This window comes from Perognathus longimembris, chromosome 16 (assembly GCF_023159225.1).
Source record: "Perognathus longimembris pacificus isolate PPM17 chromosome 16, ASM2315922v1, whole genome shotgun sequence".
In the NCBI taxonomy this organism is placed as follows: Eukaryota; Metazoa; Chordata; class Mammalia; order Rodentia; family Heteromyidae; genus Perognathus; species Perognathus longimembris.
In genome coordinates this window covers 35419710-35440338 of record NC_063176.1, presented here as the reverse complement: position 1 = coordinate 35440338, position 20629 = coordinate 35419710, and the positions used below count along the sequence as shown (strand labels likewise).

The 20629-nt window shown below is 44.7% G+C and overlaps 1 protein-coding gene across 10 annotated transcripts in view; it reads right to left on the bottom strand.

Annotated features, from left to right (window-relative positions):
* The window catches only part of Apbb2 (amyloid beta precursor protein binding family B member 2), a 277295-nt gene extending 267687 nt beyond the window's left edge, over positions 1–9608 (bottom strand). For 8 of the 10 annotated variants that reach the window (XM_048364643.1, XM_048364650.1, XM_048364652.1 and 5 more), the window contains exon 1: positions 9473–9593. The gene's annotated coding sequence lies outside the window, so the exon portion shown is untranslated. Of the gene's footprint in view, positions 1–8659; positions 8873–9472 lie in introns of all 10 variants that reach the window. The other 2 variants (XM_048364644.1, XM_048364649.1) reach the window with 2 other exon arrangements.
* Positions 9609–20629: the final 11021 nt, after the last annotated feature.

Sequence of the window (20629 nt, the reverse complement as noted above, 5' to 3'; positions counted from 1 at the left end):
TTGAAGGAGGATTTAAAATTAAACAAATCAGGATGGCGACAGGGGATGAGAACAAAGGATAAAAGCTCAAAGTCAGACAAACTTGTAAGAACAAAGAACTGAAACTGTGGACAAGAGATGGACAGCAGACCATGAAATGTCAAATGCAGAGCCAAGGAGCTGGCACCTGAAGGCAACAAGAAATCCCTCAAAGGATAGATAGCTACACCCAGACCTGCAGAAATTTTCTGAAGATTATCAGCACAGGGCAAGAGGCCCTGGAGGTGACCACAGACTCCCAGTGCAAGATGACAGTGGTGTGGGAAGGGAAATGGTGGCTGTCAAGAACATCAGGACTCCCTGCAGGAGCTGGAGTCTCAGGTGCCTTTAACAACTGTGGGATGGACTGAGCAATGCTTCTATCCCTACAAGCCTTGCCAGATGCATTCCACCCCAAGCAGGAGAAGGTTCCAGTCTGAGTAGCACTGAGAGTTTCTGAGAACAGCCTTCAGATTGTATTATGATCCATTCTTTAGCTTTCTGTTTTGCTATACAGACTGCCAGCCCCAAGCAGGCAGTGGCACTGGCCATCCTGGTCAATTTCCAGATGCAACAGCTGGAACAACGCCCAGTCACTGGGGAGCCAAACTGAATGAATGGAGCTAGACAACCTAGAAAAACACGGTGAGGAGACTGGTCTCAGTCAAAAGAACTATGAACCATGTCGTGAAGAAGATATTAAAACAACCAAACAATTTCTCTCTAGTCTGTTGATCCCAACCAAATCATGAAAGGAAACCCATTCCAAATCAATTATGTTCTGAAAATTGAAGAGTAAATTTGACCTGCTGAATGGCATCCACAGAAACTCATCTTTCTATAGGAAGTCAGAAAATATTTTGGGGGCTGGGAATATGGCCTAGTGGCAAGGGTGCTTGCTTCATATACATGAAGCCCTGGATTCGATTCCTCAGCACCATATATATAGAAAAGGCCAGAAGTGTCACTGTGGCTCAAGTGGCAGAGGGCTAGCCTTGAGCAAAAATGAAGCCAGGGACAGTGCTCAGGCCCCAAGTCCAAGCCCCAGGACTGGCAAAAAAAAAATATATATATATATATATATATATATGTTTGGTTTGAGAATTTTTACACGTGAAAAGGGGCACAGTTGTAGGCCACAGAGACACTGCCATCTGAAAGGACAAGTTTTCTTTCTTTTTTTTTGGGGGGGGTAACTCTGCAGAGCCTCAAAGCAGAGGGTGGGGATGTTTCAAATCCTAATACAAGTCTGTGTCACTGCTTTGATTTTCAGAAATGATTCCTGGCAGGCAAATAATGTTTCGACCCAATTACAGAGTATTTTGGAAGTAGTAGGCGTGGAACTGGGTGGGTGGAGCTGGTGGGTGGAGAGAGAAGAGTTTCAAGTAGAAACACCACCTGCCATTCCATTCTGAGTTTCATAAAGGAGGAAGCTGCGACAATCAGGAAGTAATTCAACATCTCTCCTGACCTTCTTCCTGCTTTCTTACCATTTCCAAAATAGATGTAGCTAGGGAAAACCATAAAAATAACTCTCAGCCCTTTGGGGGAGACTCAGGAAGTGTATAAATTGGGGGGAGGGCAGGATAAAAGTTAATATTATTGAAAGCCCTAGAATCAAGAGATAGGAACCATAGGGGAAAAGAAAAGCTAGACAAGAAGGAACTAGAGAAACCCAACAACAATGGCCAGTTCTTCTACCCAAGCACACCAAGAGATGCTGTTATAGGCTTGGCTGCCCAGAAACATCCAAACTTAAGCCATTTTGATCAAAAGGTTTTCTTTGATAATATTGATTAAGGCCTTGCTTCAAGACAAGCAACATTCCAAGTCCTTAATACATTAACTCATGAAATCCTTTTCACACCCATATTAAACAGGCATTATTAATCTTCCTATTTGTAGATTAAGAAACTGAGGCACCATGCAATTCCATTGTCCAAGTGGAAGTCTGTGGTCTGTGGTCATGTAGCTACTAATTGCAGAGCAGATTCTGAGAGCCTGGCTCTTAACCACCAAACAAAACCCTTTACCTCTCTCTGTGGCTAGTGTGCACCTGTATTGTTGGATGGTCAGCAGCATCCTTCAACTCTGCCAGCATATGTCAGTAATCCTCCCTTTACAGTATTGACAAAATGGCTACAGACATATCAAATGTGCCCTCAGGGGCAAAACTGCTCCCTTTGAAAACTAGTGTTATAGAGATTTGAAAGTGTCCTAAGTATGGGTAGAAGAAATAGGCTACAGGGTTGTCTTGTGGCTCAAGTGGTAGAGACTTTGCCTAACTTGTGGTAGGTAAGCCCTGGGTTCAGTTCAATACTAAGAAGCAAGAAGGGAGCAAAAACTAAACCAAAGCCAACAACAACAACAACAACAAAAAACAGGCTACAAGAGTCAAGCAGGGATGGAGATGAAAGCCGCTGAAGTAGCTCTGTAGGAGCTACAAGCCACTTGTGCTTGGGTTTTATTCTATAAGGTCAACTCCTATGACCTCCTCTTCCCAAAAAAACCTCACAGATATGCTTCCTCTGAAGCTTCTGTCACCAGTGCTCTTTCTTCCCAAACTTGGCACAATGCCTAGCACATATACTCAATAAATACTTGTGACACAGAAGAATGAACACAAGAAGCTGAGGTTTCTAGGTGTCACCAAATGAAAATCTCCCTTCACTAATGACCTGAACAGGAGGATAACTTGAAGACTCTGAAGCTGAATCAGTGCTTCACAAAACAGCTAGGTCATGAGTCAGTTCTCATCATGCCTCAGTTATGTCCACAAACGTAATTGTGTTACTTCTCCCAGGAAAGAACTCAAGAAACCTCACACTAAGGAAATTCACATTTTCATACTTCCACCCACAAACAGTACTGTCCAGGAAATTGAGATACTCAGTGTGACAGCTCAACTAACTCTTGTAAGGACAAAAGAGACAGAGTCTGGGCACAGTGGCTTACAACGATAATCCTATTTTTAAAACTGAGGTTAATCTGAAGGATCACAGTTCTAGGGCATAGTTCACAAGACACCCTTCGCAACCAATAGTGTGCCTATCATCTCAACTATAGCAGTGAGCATAAAATAGGAGGATTCTAGTCCAGGCATGGGTCCAGAGGGAAAAAAATGAGACCCTATCTCAATATACCAGTGCAAAAAAGGACTTGAAGGTATTGTTAATGCTAGAGTGCCTAGCTAGCAAGCAAGCACAAGGTCCTGAGTTCAAATCCCAGTATCTCTAAAAAAGAAAAAATAAGTCTACCTGAGAAATTCAATGAGGATCAGAAGGTTAGAAGGTCTACCTGAGAAATTCAATGAGGATCAGAAGGTTAGAAGAGAACCAGCAGCAAAAATCAAGTAAAGGCTCCTAAGTAAAGGAGCCATCCTTTGCCTATTAGGGTCTTCTCTCCTCACTCTAGCAGCCAAAAGTCTCAAGCCAGACAGGGAGCTGATAGAGAGCCTCCAAAAATCTCATCAGAAGCCTCTATCTCCCAACATGGCCTCATGACTGGAACATGACAATCAGATTCCTTTGCATTTTACAACAGAAACATTCTAGACTGGAGTCTTCCAGACAGATTCCTTTCAGACATATTTGGAAATTACATTTAGATCCTACTACTCTATTTGTGTCCAGACGAAAATGCACATTGGGGCTACAGGCAGAAGAAATAGCTTCACCATGGAATGAATAGTCAGAAAAATGAACAAATGCTGAAATTACAAATGTGCAGAGTGGAGGGCAGAACAAGAGGAACACAGCTGGGGAACCTCTGGCTTACAGGACATAGGCCTGAGAAAGTATTTAGTTCATGACAAGACAGATATGTAAAGATTCTCATCAGTTGCTAGTGATCTGTCTACCTGTATTGATAATGCTGTATGGCCCATAATGATGATATAAAGACACAAACAGCTCTTGGTAGAAAAGAAAACTTCTCACACTTGTAGGGCCTGGACAAGTCCTTTTAACTTTTCTGAAACATAATTTTCTTACCTATAAAACAGGACATAAGAAGGTAGTATCCCAGCAAGCCACTCAGGAGGCTAAGATCTGAGGATCATGGGCTAAGTAAGGCGAGGCATGGACAGGAAAGTCCTGAGACTCATCTCCAATTATTACCAAGAAGCCAGAAGTAAAGTTGTGTCTCAAAAGTGCTCAAATCCAGGCCCTCAGTTCAAAACTAGCACAAGTGTGTGCACACATGCACACACAAACACACACACACGCACATACAAGGTAGTATCCCAAAAGACTAAAGGAAGTGTCTCCTATATAGCACCAGGTATAAGTTAGTCCTTTAATTAATAAATAGTTCTTCAGCCTGCCAGTTGCTTAGCAATCCACAGACTCTTCTGTATTGATCACATATCCAGGGCAAGCAGGTTGTTCACTGTGCAGCCTTTAGTACAAAGGACCTCCGTTTTCTTATCTCTAAAATAAGAATGATACTACAGAGCTGGAAAGGATTGGACAGAATAACAGCTATTAAGCTCTTAGCATAAAGTAAAAATTCTACAATACAGCTAATATTATTACAATCTATGAGCTATAGATATGACTAGCACAGATTCTTAAAGTATCACCTAGAAATAAAATGAGGGTGAAAAAAAGTAACCACATGAGCAAATCATTCTTAGACTTCCTCTAGCATTCTAGGCTCACCCTGGAAGGCATGACTTTGTAAGGTTCAGACCCCCAGACTGAACAGACTCACACAATTCTTGGTTCTGCAGCCTTGACTCCAGCAACAATTCCTAGAATCACCAACTCTGAATTGCTAAAGTATGTTGTTTTGGCAGAAAGAGGATGCTGAGAAACAAATGCCAAGCTACAACCATCTCCAGGCCTGCCTGCTGAAATTCTCATTTCAGCCACTCGAATGCCCTTTCTGCTCTTGCAAGACCCTCATCTTTCATCTTGGCACTTGCCTTGTCATTCCTAGGCTATAATTCAAAAATGCTCACTGGTTCCCAGGGCATTTTCAAAATCAGCTCCTGGGACTCTGGATGCCTCTACATTCCTAAAAGGCCCTAGGGCTCCAGCAGCCCACCCTCAAGCTCATACTTTGGCCTGGCCCCATAACTAACTCAATCCCAAGGGCAGGGTGCTCTACATTTCAGGCCCAGATTCCCAGACTTACCAATTTCGTGGACCATTAAGCTGACAAATGAAAATATTCCTGTCACTTTATGAAAGAATCTTACCCAAAGATCAAAAGGATATAATCTCAGAGAAAAGGACCTATCTTCTCATTTGAACTCCAATGAAAAATTAACTATGTTGTCATCATGAGCACTGTGGTAAGGACAGGGAAAAATCTCTCCATCAGATAACAGTCCTCCGGCCTAATAGCCCTGTACTTTCCACACACGAGACACTTACTTTAGTGAGATCTAGTGTCTAGGATAGCAACTTTGGAAATGCCACATCCTATACCAGCAGACAATGCCAAAGCTGTGTCATCAATGGCAACCCTTCTCTCCAGAACTTTGCAAATCATTCCAGTGCATTCCTCTAGCATGCACACTTCTTCTAGCACACTTCCAAAATTGCATTTTTTTAGTCAAAACCACACTTTCTCCCACCCAAGCATTCCTGAAACACAGCTGGCAGTAAGTATAACTATGCTTCCAAAACTCCAGGTACTGCCCAGGAGACAAAATTCTGCAACATTTCCACAAGAAGCAAAGGACTGAATGGTTAACTTTAATTTTATAACCATTGCCAAATTATTAATAGAGTAAAGAAAACTTTTCATGCATATCTCTGTAACTACTCAGATTTTTTTCTATTCTCTCTCCTGTCTCTATGAATCTGTATGTTTTGTATATCAATAAATCATACATTGGGACTTTTTTCCAATTATGAAAGTAATGTACATCTATTATAGATTAGAGAATATATAAACATTACATAGGATAATGCATAGGATAAACATAAACATAAACATAGGATAATGCAGGAAAAAAAAGTGTCTCTTAGCACTCTATATCCAAAGACTTCAATGTCTTTAAATTGTGCCAGACTCCCTACTTCTGAACTAATTAGCCAAACAGGAATGACTTTGATCTCCTCTCCCGTATGTCCTTCCTCTCTCAAAGCTCTAGTGTTTGGGGTTACTGCCCCCACTGCTAATGGAAGCTCAGGAACCCTGGTACTAACTAGGCATTAGAGTCACTGCGTGTTTATTGTCAATTACGTAAACAGTGGAACAATTAGGGAAACTCACCTGTCTCACGTAAATATCAATGATGCTTTGTTTTGAGGGCAAACTGAAAGCAATATGTAATAAAAACCTCAAAATGGTATTGGGTTCATTTGCGCGCTATACCATCTTCACAGTATGCCAGAAGTAGGGGGAGCTCATAGTCCTGCTAATGACACTAAGTAGGTGTTTCCCAGCACCCATTACTCCTGATACTGCAGCTACCCACCACGCCACCTATCTAGTCCAGTGACAATGTTGGCACTAAGTGACAACAATAATCACACTTCAGAGACCAAGGGCTGTACCTTTAACCAAAGGTAGAAGACAAGGAATAGAACTAGGGAAATGCCTACTAAAATTTCACAAGTGTAGGCCCAGTAACCAAAGCATAAGATGCTCTCTTTTGTAGCCAGAGAGCTTTCCTAGCTTATTTATGAGCCCAAAGAAGAAAGTCTCTCCTTTGGAAGATACTATAAAAGTTTCAAATGGGGGCTGGGAATATGGCGTAGTGGCAAGAGTGTGTGCCTCCTATACATGAAGCCTTGGGTTCGAATCCCCAGCACCATATATATAGAAGTGGCCAGAAGTGGCACTGTGACTCAAGTGTAGCGCTGTGGCTAGCCTTGAGCAAAAAGAAGCCAGGGACAGTGCTCAGGCCCTGAGTCCAAGGCCCAGGACTGGCAAAAAAAAAAAAAAAAAAAAAGTTTCAAATGTCTAATACGCTCTGCCCAAATCTAATCACTACCTTATCTCCTAACCAGGCTGGCAGGACCCCAAAGAATTCATTTTGTGACAAGTTTCATGGTGAAGGAAAACGCAAAAGGAGGTAGGAACTGGCCAAACATGTAAAGGGTAGTGGACAAAACTGAGTCCAGATTCAGAGAAACTAAATCAGCCTCACCCCCTGCTTCATAGCCCTCTCTCCCTCAATGGCTGCATCACAGACCTGTGGACTAAGACAAGGAGGATCCAATAAACACTCAGAGGCTGCATTGTATTGCATTTCTCTCATTGTACAGATGGGGAAACTGAGGCCCTAGAGTTCTCCAAGGTCACACTGTCAATTAAAATAATGGAGGAAACAGAATCAGGAGGTAACTCTTTGGTGTCCCTAGGGCTGGTAGTCTTTCCACCCAAACCAAGCCCTTATTATAGTCTATCACTCCGCCTGACAAACCTTTCTACCAAAAGAAACTCCATCAACACATATCAGCATTGCAGAATATGCACTAATAATGTTTTAACATTAAAACGAGTAATTTGAGTTTATCCTCCTTACATTTAATTTTATTTGCTAGTACTATAACACTGCTAGAAGTAAATGAACACAAAATGGTTTGAGAACACGGATGGAAGCTCCTTAAAAGCATTCCAATCATTCTGAAGACATGCTGTTCCAATCAAATCTAATCCTAAATAACAAATCAAAGATGTTTTGCAAGAGAATACTTGGTGAATAACAATAGAACTGAAAATATTCTCCTATAAGATAAAACTTTAAAGTGAAAAATCACTGTTAAATGAAGAATGGCTACTCCTTTTACTCCAGCTAAGTACACAGGCTGTTATATTTTATCTCCTCAACTTTTTCAACTACCACTTTGTAAGTTTTTCTGACTCCTCAGAGGTGAATTATTTAAAATATCCATTTGAAGAAGGAAGAAAAGTGTAAACCATAGGAATACTCTCTGGAAATGTGTTTCAATCCGAGTCCTTTTTCAAAGGCTCTGAGCACATACCTAAGGTCACAGTTTATGAGGCATTGGGGAATTATCTAGTAATCTCGTACATCAATAACACCTGGCCTGTAACAGAAATCTTACACATCCTTCCCAGGATCCTACAAATACTGATAAACTGTTGAACAAATTCTGCTTTCATTCAACTAGGCAACACCAGCTGCCTAAGTTCATAAAGAACTCCTTCCAGTGTTCTGTCTGCTTTGCTTCAGGAGTCTTAAAGGCCAACCACATAAATTTAGTTACCATAACCATCTGAGAACAAGATTTGTAATTCAAACACATGACAAAAAAAAATAAAGAGTAAAAGACTGAAGAGCAAATTCAGATGCCACTTTTTTTTTAATTCAAGAACAAATGACCAAATAATGTCAGTCTCCCTCCCAAAGTTTCCTTCTGGAAATTCAAATGTCACTGCTGGTATCATTTTTATGAGAATTCTCGTCCCTTAAGTCACCAGGCACAATATAAAACCAAGGACTGAGAACTTCTGAAAACTGTTCCCTCTAAGAGTCCAAGTCTTCTCGATCTTTCACAGTGACCTAGTTTTCTCAGTTTCTCTTCATTTTTTCTCCAAAAGATTGTGACCCGTCGTGGCTCTAAAACTGTGCAAAACTTGTCTCCAAAACGATCTCAACTCTCATCCTGACTTCTATTATTTTTAATTTACGCCCCTTGGCCCTCGACCCCCTGACCTCTCACTTCTAGACTTCTTCCCCTTTCATTGTTTCTCTGGGACTCCGCATCCCTTCCTCCGTCCAGGTCTGCTTCGGTTGTACAAATGTCATCACCGGCGTTCCACCTCCATTCGGCCGGGCGGGCAGCAGAAGGGCTTTGGGGACCCAGTGGCCAGCTTCCAGGATTCGGGCTCCTTTGCACAGCCATTTTCTCATGAAAACGCTGTGTGCCTTCAGGGGGGGAGGGATGAACTTCCCCACCACCACCCCGTTCTCTCTCTCGGCAGCTGCTCTGCGCCCCGGGAGGAGCGAGCGCGGCGTCCAAGTCCCCGGCAGGCGCGCGCTGCCTCCGGGAGGCAGAGCTCCGCCGCCCGGCGGAGGCCGGTGCCGGGGCAAGGGGGTGTGCGCGCTTCGCCGCCCGCGCCGCCCTCGCCGGTCCCCCGCGGTCCCCCACCCGGGCGCATGGCTGCGACCCTGCACCCTCACCCCAGGCCCCGCCGAGCCCGGGATGCGGAGGGAACAGGGGCGCGGAGAGGCAGGAGGGATGCCGATCCGGGAGGGAGCCCGCGGTCGCCGGCCCTGCAGCACGGGCGCAGGGCACACGGACACCGCAGCGGGTGCCGGCTGCAGATGCGGCCGCAGCTGCTGCGGATGGGGTTGCGGCTGGGCGGCGGCGGCGACCGCGTAGCCCTAGGGCCGAGAAGAGGAGCGACCGTAGGGGGGGACACGCGCAGCCACTCGCCGCCCGCCTGCCCCTGCGTGGATCTCTCCCAGCCTTTCCGGGGAGATTCCCGAGTACCGGGCAAAGGCCGGGAGGAAAGCGGGACTCACCAGGGGGGCGCGCGGCGCTCGCTTCAGCACGGCTCAGCTCCAGCGCCCGGCGGCGGTGCTCCAGCGTCGCCCTCCTCCGAGCGCCCGAATCGGCCGCGGGAGCCGCACACCAGCTTCCTACTTGAGAGCGGCCGGGGCTCCGGGACTGAGCATGCCCAGTGCGGCCCGGCGAGCCCCGCGCAGGCAGGCGGCGCCGGCGAGATTCCACTTCTCCAGGCTTTGGAGGCGGCTGCGCCAAGGAGAGGCTGGAGAGGCCGGGCCGCGCGGGGGCCGAGCCGAGAAAGGCGGGGCCAGGGGCGGGCGACGGGGCGGAAGGGGGCGGGCCGCGCTCCCAGGGCGACCCCTGCAGGCGGCGGCTGCTGCGGCCGCGCCCCGGGCATATTCCGAGAAGAGAGCAGGCAGACGTGGGTGCTGCTGCAAGACCCAGAGGCCGGCGAGATGGAGATCGCGGTGCGGCCTGGCGTCCACGTCTGCACCAAAGGGCAGTTGGGTCAGGGGGTTGCAGGCTTGCTTTTGTGGGAGAAAGTGTCTCCACAATTGAGATGAGAGTTGCCCACGACCTTCCAGGTGGAAAGTTAGTACATAAGACCTCCTTCCACTGCCTCCTTAGACTCAGCCCCAGACCCTCTATACACACACACACACACACACACACACACACACACACACACCATTCCTCCATCCTAAAATTCAACAGCAAGATGACCCCGGGGGAGAACCACACCTTATAAAAATAAAAGCCTATTAGCCCGACACCGGTGGCTCCTGCCTAGCTATTCAAAAGGCTGAGGTACGCGGATTGAGGTTCGAGTCCCCGAGCCTCTTTTTCTTTTCTTTTTTTTTTTTTTTTTTTTTTTTTTTTTTGCCAATCCTGGGCCTCAGACTCAGTCCCTGGCTTCTTTTTGTTCAAGGATAGAACCTCTGCCACTTGAGCCACAGCGCCACTTCTGTTTTCTGTATATGTGGTGTTGGGGAATCGAACCCAGGGCTTCATGTTTATACAAGGCAAGCACTCTTGCCACTAGGCCATGTTCCCAGCCTCCCTGTGACTCTTAATCTCCAATCAACTACTCGAAATAGCCGGAAGTGGCGCTGTGGCTCGAATGGTGGGGTGCTAGCCTTGAGCACAAAGAGGCCCAGGGAAAGCACCCAGGACGAGTTCAAGCCCCAAAACCGACAAAAAATAAAGTAAAATAAAAGCATAATTTCCTTTCTACTCCCTTGATTTGTAATAACTCCATTTGTATCCCGGCAGGTAAATCCCTAAAGTGGATACCTTATAAGTGATAAACAATGCTCTACCTCAAGCATTGGGAAGGGTGATCTAAGCCACGGCACTAGCAGTGACTGGAGCCTAGATCAGACTCACCCTAAAGCCTTGCAGGGTTTCCCCAGCCTCTTGCTCCCAGAGAGTGCCATGGGTTAGGTGTGTGGTGGGGCCTGCCCCTATGTAGATGCAGGTTCACTGATAGCTGATGGTCTGAGAGCCACGCTTTCACGGCTCTCTGTGTGTATATGTGTATATTTATATACATATACGGAGAGAGAGAGAGAGCTCTACCTGCCATTGCCTTGAAAGATCAGCCCAGTAGTACTTTAGTTTTAACTATAAAGTGAAAGCATCTTCTCCAAACCTTCAGGAATACATTCCTCCTTCCTTAAACAAAAAACTAGAACTCCCCCAGTCCTTATACCTGTGTGCATTCTGCAGTGACAATGGTGTTATTTAATCACTTCATTGCATCTCCCCCCTTTAAGTTATGAGGAGTCAGACGGTCATTATTAGTCCTGGGGCAGAAGAGAGTTAAAAGCCCAGGGACTCTGCCCTCATAGTGTTTTGGGTCGGTCAGGACATGCATCCCACAGTCACCAAAGAACATCATCCCATCCATGGAAGGAGACACACGGGGCTAGTAGTGCCAAAGGAAGCCCTGACATGGACTCCACGTGGGGCTGGCAGGAAGGTGCGGCTATCGAGGAAGAGGGTTTTCAGGCGTTGGCATCCTATAACCTCTTCTAGGAACAATCACTTCCCTCACATCCCATCCCGGTGCTCCAGCATGGCCACTGACTTCTCCCCAGGTCCACGAGCGAGCAGTCCTGGGGCTTTCTGCACCCCAACGTGGGCCTAAGGAGCCTGCGGATCGTGGACAGCCGAGGGCCACAGCTGTTAGGGAAACACTAGTGGGCAAAGCCTCTTGGTTGGAGGCTCAGGGAGCAGGAAATCGGCCCGAGCCCACCCCGCGCGGAGGCATCCACAGGCCTCCAGACCCGTCTTCTCCCACCTCCCTCTATTCCCCCCACTCGTGGACCTCAGGAGCCCCGCCCTGCCACCCCTTTCCTCAGGGGGTCCCGGGCCGATGAGCAGCACCCGCCCCCCTAGCCGCTGAGTCTCGGCTAGACCGGGAGGAAAACCCGCGGTGGAGTCTGCGGCGGGCAGGCGGGGCAGGGCGGGGCTGGGTGGCGCGCGCAGGCGCAGTGGCCGCCAGGTTGGGCCGAGGTGGCGCCCAGCTCCACACCTGATGCAATCCGCCCTCCGGAAGCGGCTGAGCGGCCGGGCTCACCGGGAAACGCCTGCGCCCCGCGCCCGGCTCCCGGAACTCCCAGACTCGCCGGCGCGGCCGCGTTCCAGCCATTCCCCAGGGACCCGCGCAGTCACCTCCCGGGCCGGCACGATCCTCAGATGTACAGAGTAGTGACCGCGGGAAGGCCGCGGGGTGGTCTGCGGCTGCCGAGGCCGGGCGGGGACGGCGGGCAGCTCGGAGCCGCCAGGCCGCCCTTTCTCTGCCCTGCCTGCCAGGCACAGCACCCAGTCACCGGCTCAGCGCGGGCGGGCGGGGGGGGGGGGCGGGGGCGCGGGCAATCTCCCCGATTTCAATGTCTTTCTTGCTAAATATGGAATAAGTTAGCCGGGCAGCCTAAAGCCTTGCACCGTGCATTCGTTTTATAAATAAGTAATTGCTTTCTCCATCCCTCATCATTAACTTTACAAAGAAAATCGTTGCTCGTTTTACCGCCTCATGCAATTTTGATAGCTACTTTGAGTGGGGGTTTTCCCCTTGGTGCTGACTCACTCGTGAAGTGTTTTCTAAGCAAACCAAGTATTCCAAGAATGCCCTCAGAGCGTGTTCTTTCTAGAAAGCACGTGAAAGTTACCTCTAAGGGCGAAGGTCCTCTTAAATGGGAGAAGAGAGACAGAATCGAATTTTAGTGGGAAGGATATACGAAAGCCCATTCTAGAATGAAGTCAAAACCAAGTCTCAGATTTTATGCATGTACCTCTCTGGAGGCCCAGAGATTTAACTTTTCTTTTTTTTTTTTTTTTTTTTTTGGCCAGTCCTGGGCCTTGGACTCAGGGCCTGAGCACTGTCGCTGGCTTCTTTTTGCTCAAGGCTAGCACTCTGCCACTTGAGCCACAGCGCCCCTTCTGGCCGTTTTCTATATATGTGGTGCTGGGGAATTGAACCCAGGGCTTCATGTATACAAGGTATAACTTTTCTTTAAAGCAAACAAATCAAGCACAGCAGACATCTGAACTCTAGTGGAGGAAAGTAATAAATTCCAGGAGTATTAAAATAATTGTTATTGTTTTGTTTTTCTGTTTTGGGAATTCCATACACAGCCTAGGTTGGATTCCAACCCAATCCTCCTGCCTCAGTCTCAGTCTCCAGAGAGTGCTGTGATTACAGGTATATCCCACACTGATTTACTATGCTTTTTTAGTCTAAATGTTACAGCGTATGAAGTGGTATCAACATATGCAATCTAATTATTACTTGTTCCTTCTTGTGAAGACAGTCTTTAAATAGGCCTTTATCAACATTCTATACAGCCACTTTTAAGAGAAACCAAAGTCTACATAGATAATAAGTTTGATCAAAATGGCATGAATTTCTTCAAAACTATGAGACATCAAGAAATCTTTTGTGCCTATGTTTAGTATTTCTAACTGACCATGTAGTGATGAACTGTTGGAGGCTCAAAGAAATTTCAATGATCACAACAAAATAACAGGGTCACAGTTTACATTTGTGATGACTTTAGGTACTTTAACAATAGAGAAATCAAAAGAAAATATAAAAATGGCTACAAAACTCATGCTTGCAATACTGTCTAAGGAATAACCAGAAACTTTTTTTTATCTTGATGAATGTATACTTTGTGGAATGTTCTGACATTTGGGGAGCTGAGAAAATACCTTCCACATAAGCAAAAAATAGAGTTGAGTAAATGTCAATATACAGAAGTGTGAAGTACAAACTCATCATAAAGTGCTGGTTACAGAATAGGTAGTTTCTACTGAGTGTTAGCATGTGCCAGCGACTGGCTAGATGTTATACACAGGTTATTTATTTAGCATCATCACAACTCCCTCCTAGGGAGGTGCTGTTGTATCCACATTTTACCCAGAGGAAAGTAAGGCTTGAGAATGTGAAGAAACTAAAGGTACAACCTTTGTGGTGGCAGAACTGGAATTGGAACCTAGGAAATTTACCTGGTGCTTGTGTGTGGTACGTGTGTTTGTTTCAGTGGCAGAGTCTAACTGTTTAGCCCACACTGACCCTGTGATCTTCCCATTTCAGCTTCTGAAGTGCTGGGGTTACAGGCGTGTGCAACCATGTACAGTTATGTCTGTGCTCTTAAATAGGAGTTAACACTTAACTCAGCACAGAAAAATAGAAATGTGGAAAAAGTGATTACTTTTGGTCTCACATAAGAAAGGAAATGGAGTAGAGTCCTTGGGAGGTTGAGGTAGGATCTCAAATTTGAGGCTAGGTTGGGTTAAAAAAACAAACAAAAAAGGAAATTGAGTATTGTACTCACTTTCCTTCCCTTTAAAGTCAAAATCTGGCCAGAGGAAATTTGTGTTAGTAGGCAAGAACTCCCACTGAGTTGTGAATTGTGGTCTCTAAACTTAGTTCCGATATCTTACCTACAGGTGATGAGGCAGATGAGCAAATATTTAGTGACTTTTTCAGGGGTACAGCAAGGCCTCTCTTTGAACAGCTGCTCTGTGCCTGGCTGATTCCTCTAGTCCAGAACTGTGCAGTATGATAGTCATTAGCCACATAAACTTAGTTACTTTCAAATTAATTAAAATCAATCAGAATTAATGAAGAAGGTCACCGTCCCTCTCTCTGCTGCATTAGCCTTTCATTTCCTCTGAGTCTCTCTCCCAAATAGTCACCTTGAGACTCCAGGAAAGACAGGATTGATGAATAAATACCTATTGGTAAAAACTGAAACTGCTCTCTAGTAAACAAAGAACAATGCCTATAATCATCATGTATTTGACTGAGATTAATTATGCATACCTCTTACCCTTGCCACTAACTCCTCCCATACTTAAACCTAAAAGTAATACACCACTCCCCAAAAGATAATCTTGGGATCATTCAATAGTGTTTGTCTTCCCCATATGGCTGGGGTCAACTAAATAATCTCCACTGTCCACCAGTGCTTGTCTCTTTAATTGGTGTGTAGGGAGGTATAACTGAGCCTCATCCAGTTTAGGCTCCAAAGGCATAGATTTTTTTTTTACCCTAAAACTCCAGTTCCATGAACATTTCGGTTCCTCACCACAGTAGGCCCATTTCAAGGGCTTCGTAGCCCCATGCATCAAGAATGACTGTATAGATCAGGCAAATGTTTAACATCTACCTCCCAACTGCCCTCCCAGGAGGTAATAGGCAGAAAATAGCACTGGGCAGTGTGTGCTGCGCTGGTCCTCATCCCAACAGGACTTCCATCTCTTCATCCTGTGCTAGTCCTAGGAAGACTGTGTTTTATGGTCTATCGTTCCCTCAAGTTTAAGCTCCATTTCTCCAAATTAAAATTATTATGGTGTAAAGAACACTGGCCTTGGAGTTACAGTCTTATTTGATAGCCTGGCTCTCACCTTGGGGAAAGTATTGTGAACTTCACTGGACCTCACCATTTTTATGTGTGAAATGGATACTTTAATCTTTTCATCACTGGTTTGTTTAGGACTAAAAGAAATAACACATATAAGGTTTCTAGCAGGCATACAGGTAGGATGCTTTCCTTCCTTCCATTCTTATTGCAGCTAATGATATCACCAATTACTCAGGTTGCTAAACTAGGAATTTCAGTCATCTTCAATTCTTTCTTCCTCCTTAAGCACCCACATCAAATTAGTCACCGAGCCCTGTTGCCTCCACCTCAAGGCTGCCTCTGAAATCTGGGCCCTCTCCCTGTTCCCACTCCCACTTTCCTCATGAGCTTTTCACACACTCTTTTATAACGCTGCTGCCTGGCTTCCGTGGCTCCCAGCACTCTCAGTCTCCATCCCCCTGTTGCCTTCCATCTAACTTAAGTTGCTAGTGGCATCATATTGCTCCCTTTACCTCCCCCCCCCCCCCGCCCAAGGGCTCCAGTTTCTTAAGGATAAAACCTTAACTACTACATCTATTTTTTTTTTTTTTTTAATGTGAGCCAGTCCTGAGGTCTGAACTCTGTTGTTGAGCCACAGGTCCACTTGCAGTTTTTCTAGTAGTTTATTGGAGATAAGAAGCTCATGGACTTTCCTGCCCGAACTGGCTTCAAATTGTGATTCTTAGATCTCAGCCTCCTATGTAGTTAGGATTACACACATGAGCCACTGGCGTCCAGCTAACTACTAGGTCTCAATCCTATGACAAAGTCCTCACTCCATTTTAAATCCACACGTGGACTCTTCTGCCAACTTCCTTTCAGCCATCCCTTCCCAGCCTCTTCCCCTTGTGGACCTCCATGAACACACTCCACACCTGTGCAACTTATGCACATCAGCATTCTTGGAACACAGAATGGCCTTTCCTGTCTTTACCTCTACATACACTTTCTCGGGTATACTAACAAACACCTTTATGTCTTCTTTAGCTGCCCAAATCCTACTCCCTAAGGTCTAGTTCAGATATTGTGAATTTGCACATGGTTTAGGCTCCAGGCCCAAACTCCTGGGCTTCCACGTGTCAGGAACAGCCACTTTCCCCTATGTGCTAAGTTAAGAGACATGGTAAAGGGCAGAGACAGATTCCTATATGACATGGGGATGCCACAGGAAGATAAGACAGCACCAATGGTCATCTTCAGCCATCTTTGGGATATAAGTCTGAGGAGACAAAGAACTGGAAGAGGTAGGAGAGAGATATGCATAATTATTAAGCAGTCCTGATCAAAGTATGTCCCAGTGGTCAAAGGTGGTGGCAGATGGTCTGACCGTCTTCTGTTTCAGAATTGGTCAGGTAAGACCTGGTTGACCATTATCCCTGCCCTTGTTCTCCAATATCTGGAGAAGTTACAGCTGCCATCACTTGAGGGAAATAGGGTTCTCATGAGATAATTATTCCAGCCTCGTCACTATAGGTAATTGTCTTCATGGAGGTGAAGTGTCTATTCTGCAGAATCTGCTGTTCCTTGATATACTTTTGGTTGCTTGCAATAAAGATGCTATTGATCAGTCCTGTCCTTTTCTGGATTCTGAGGTGACTGCAAAGTGAATGGTTTGGAGTAGAGGACATAGATACAAAATGGAGGCTGGATGCCAAGGTTTTTTTTTCTGCTTTCAGTATTTTACAGACCCCAGTCAGGAGTCAGAGCTTTTCAGCAAGAGCAGCTTTTAAGCACCTGTTACATAACCTCTTGGGGAAGAGTTGTCTCCAGCTCAGCTGTAATAGCCTGGATGAAATGTGCACATGCTATACTTGGGCTATCCAGGTTCAAACTCTAGCAGAACCACTCTCCCACTACTGGTTTTGAGCAAGTGACTCAACCTCTCAAACTCAGTTTTCTCATCTGAAAATACTAGTAATTATAGCATATACATTTTACACTTGTTATAAATAAGTGAGATGAGGCACATGACTCTTATAATAGTGTGCCTGGCTACCAGGCAAGCACTAATTTTATCTTAAAATTATTACTATTGTGAATAATTCTCTTTTTATCCTATTCTTTGTATACATCCTTTGTCTACCATTTTTAATTTGTGTGTGTGTGCATGTGCATGTGCCCATGTGTGCACAATACTGTGCCAATACTGAGACTTGAACACAGAACCTAGATACTGTGCCTTAGCTTTTTTGCTCAGGGCTGGCACTCTATCACTTGAGCCACAGTTCCACTTCTGGTTTTTTACTATTTAATTAGAGATAAGAGTCTCATGGACTTTCCTGCCAGGGCTAGCTTCAAATATCAGTCTTCTAATCTCAGCCACCTGGATAGCTAAGATTATAGGTATGAGAAACCAGCACCTAAGACTTTTTTTTTTTTTTTTTTTGGCCAGTCCTGGGCCTTGGACTCAGGGCCTGAGCACTGTCCCTGGCTTCTTCCCGCTCAAGGCTAGCACTCTGCCACTTGAGCCACAACGCCGCTTCTGGCCGTTTTCTGTATATGTGGTGCTGGGGAATCGAACCTAGGGCCTCGTGTATCCGAGGCAGGCACTCTTGCCACTAGGCTATATCCCCAGCCCAGCACCTAAGACTTTTTAAATTCTGATATTTTTATATTTTATAATTTATATTTGATTTCTAATAAAAATGGTTTGTTGCACATATATATCATATTAAAATTAAAACTAGCAAAAGCACTATTCTCATTAAATCAGGCAGCTTATTATATCAATGCAAGGATAGAGAAATCAGGCTGGGAAGAGAACCAGGAACTACAGAAGACTGACACAAATTACACAGACAAGACCATGGCATCAATAGCAACAATGGTACAACTTCACTGATTACTTGCTGTGATACCCAAAGCTTTGAAATTTACCATCATTTCCTCTTTCATTAAAATCACAGGCAATTAGAAAGAATGACTTGGGCCCATTCGTGAGGAAATGCAAAGACTTGGAAAAAATCATACTAAGCGAAACAAACTCTATGGTTTCACTCATAGGAATCAATTAGTACTTGTCTAGGATAGTCCTAGCAGAGGAGCACAATAGCTTAATAGCAACGTACATATGATCACATCATAAAATGATGCTAAGCGAAATTAACTACAAGATTTGGAAATAAGTGGTATATCATTGTTATTGTCATTTTTCAACACATGATATGAAATGATGCCTTTTTCTTTTGTCTTTCTTCCCCATGGTTTTACCCCTGATGTCACTGTAACTGACTTTGGTACACTGGGTATTGTATGTAGTTTATCGGAAGTAGGGAAGGGGAACACCAAAATGGAGAGACAAAGGGTAAAAGGTGAACCAGTGCAACAGTAATACTTACAAGACAACATGCTATAAACCAACTGTATAACTCGGGAGAGGGTGGGGAGAGAACTGAGGAGAGGGGAAGGTGGGAGAAAACGGAGGAGGTAACAAGTTTGATAAGAAATGTGCTCACTGCCTTACCTATGAAACTGTAACCCCTTTGTACATTACTTTGATAATAAATAAATAAATAAAATTAAAAAAAAGAAAAAAATCACAGGCAGATACATCTGAAGCTCTAAGCCATGGTCATATAACCATGCTCTCCTGTCATTAAAATCACAGGCAGACACATCTGAAGAGCTGAGCCAAGGTCATGTGTCCATTCCCTAGCAGACAGAGACAGACAGTAATGCTCATCTCCCTTAGATACCACACTGGGAGATAGGATCCCCTCCCAATCCCAACTCACACAATGGGAGATTCACTAACAATAGGAAGCAAGTCTTGCCTCTTTCTGTCTCACCCAACCTACAGTATTTATCCATACTCTGTCACTCTTTGACAAACACACCATGTACTTCCAAGCTCTGGTGCCCTTGTTGATACCATTCCATGCATCCAGAATGTACTCCTTGTTACACACAGCCCACTCCTACCTCCTCCACCTTGTCCATTCTCCAGTCATATGGTTTTCAACAGCCAAGGTTCATCAGTTCATAACTCCAGAACACATCATGGGCTTTTGTGTAGCACATCTTTCACTCAGGTAGATGTATCATTCTTTGTTGCTATATTGTGAACGATTTCCAATCTCACATTCAGAAGATACTTAATAAGCATCTGAAGGAAAAAAAGAAGAACTTGGATTCTAAGGCATTATATATGCAAAGAACTTCACAAACAGGAACTCAATTTATAACATTATAACACATGTTTTCTTCCAATAGGCTGTATCACCATTTTATTGTAAAGGAAACACGACAGAGGTAGATTTTGAGCAAGGTTAGTCTTAGTTTTACCCTATGAAAAGTAGTACATGTACCTGGCCTTTTTCTAGGGAATTCGATTATACAGAGTTGTTTTGTTTCCTTTGTTCATCTACTTGTTCTTTTATCACTACCATCACAGCTCTTGGTAAAAGAGAAAGCTAGTAAACATTTAAGTTTTTTATATTAAAACTACATTGAGGGGCTGGGGATATAGCCTAGTGGCAAGAGTGCCTGCCTCATATACATGAGGCCCTAGGTTCGATTCCCCAGCACCACATATACAGAAAACGGCCAGAAGCAGCGCTGTGGCTCAAGTGGCAGAGTGCTAGCCTTGAGCGGGAAGAAGCCAGGGACAGTGCTCAGGCCCTGAGTCCAAGCCCCAGGACTGGCCAAAAAAAAAAAAAAAAAAAAAAAAAAAAAACTACATTGAGTACATTGCATTAGCATTTATTCCACAGTAAAAACACTGTTGCACAATGGTAGTAGATGGTTGAATACAAGAATTCATAGAAACTCAAATTAATGGGTGCATTGAGATCCATCCTATTCCTTGTCTCTACCCTTCCCAAGGTTACTAGGAGTTTATTATGGACTCTGGCATGTTACTGACCTTGCTCTGGCTACACAGGATTTATGTTCATATGCACAGGGAAGTCTCTATCCCTGGCTCTGATAGCCTCTCTTGCTTTTCTTATCATCAGACAACACATGAGCCCAGAGTACCGATGTGCATGGTGTCTCACAATTATTTCCCTGCACAGATAAGGGCAAGAATTTAAATCTTGTAAGCAGGTGAAAATCATCAGCTTCATATTCAAAGGGTAAAATACAAATAACCACATCCAAGCTAGAAAAATACTCAGTTTTAAATTCATGAAAGCAAGATTAGAAAGGATGGAACATAAAATGGAGAACATTGAGACAGAAAACATTTAAAACTAGAAATCATTTGCAAGAGAAAAATGCTTAAGTTGTATAGAGATAAACAAAATACTTATTGCTAATTGT